The following is a 697-nucleotide window of genomic DNA, read 5'->3' as shown; positions in this document are numbered from 1 at the left end:
TATATAAAATTTAAGCAACTCTGAAACTAGAAAAAACCAATAATCCAAAGGTGAACCATGGCCAAAGGCACATTAAAATATGTTTGTATTTCTGAAATTAAATACCATTTTCCTAGGTTTTCTACAAAGATCATCTGTCCCTTGTAAAGTATTCTGAAAAGTACTCAGTTTAGAAATAATTATTTTATATTTATGCTAGAGCTTGTCTATATTCATAAAAAACTAAGGATATTTTAGCAAGGGGCAAACACAGACCCTGGATCAGATTAATCGTGGTAAAGTTTCTATTTCTTATTCATCTGGACTAAATTTTCAGAAAGCAAGTTTCATTTAGAGGGAATGCTGGTAAGCGGAATAGTTCATTTGCCACTTCTGCTGCTTGGACTAATTAAAAACCCAAACATTCTGCTCATCCATACCAGTAATGGGATTCATTACTCCTGCTGCTCAGTCTGCATCTGAAGAAAAGCCAGGTTGCCTGAGAAAAACACTAATATTTACCCCATAACGATCTGTTTGCCATTCCAATGTATTCCATAGTAACTCTGGTTACATTATTTTCCTGTCATAAAAGCTTCACTCGAGACTCATTAAGGTACGGATGTTCAAAGAATACAGGATTGGAATCCGACTGCACCAACAGTGAGGATTCTGTGAGGAGGGAGCCCGGTCAGCATACGCTGGTTTCAGCAGGCGT

This window comes from Egretta garzetta, unplaced genomic scaffold, assembly GCF_000687185.1.
Source record: "Egretta garzetta isolate BGI_Z169 unplaced genomic scaffold, ASM68718v1 scaffold70, whole genome shotgun sequence".
Classification (NCBI taxonomy): domain Eukaryota; kingdom Metazoa; phylum Chordata; class Aves; order Pelecaniformes; family Ardeidae; genus Egretta; species Egretta garzetta.
Note: the sequence above shows the minus strand (reverse complement) of the source record.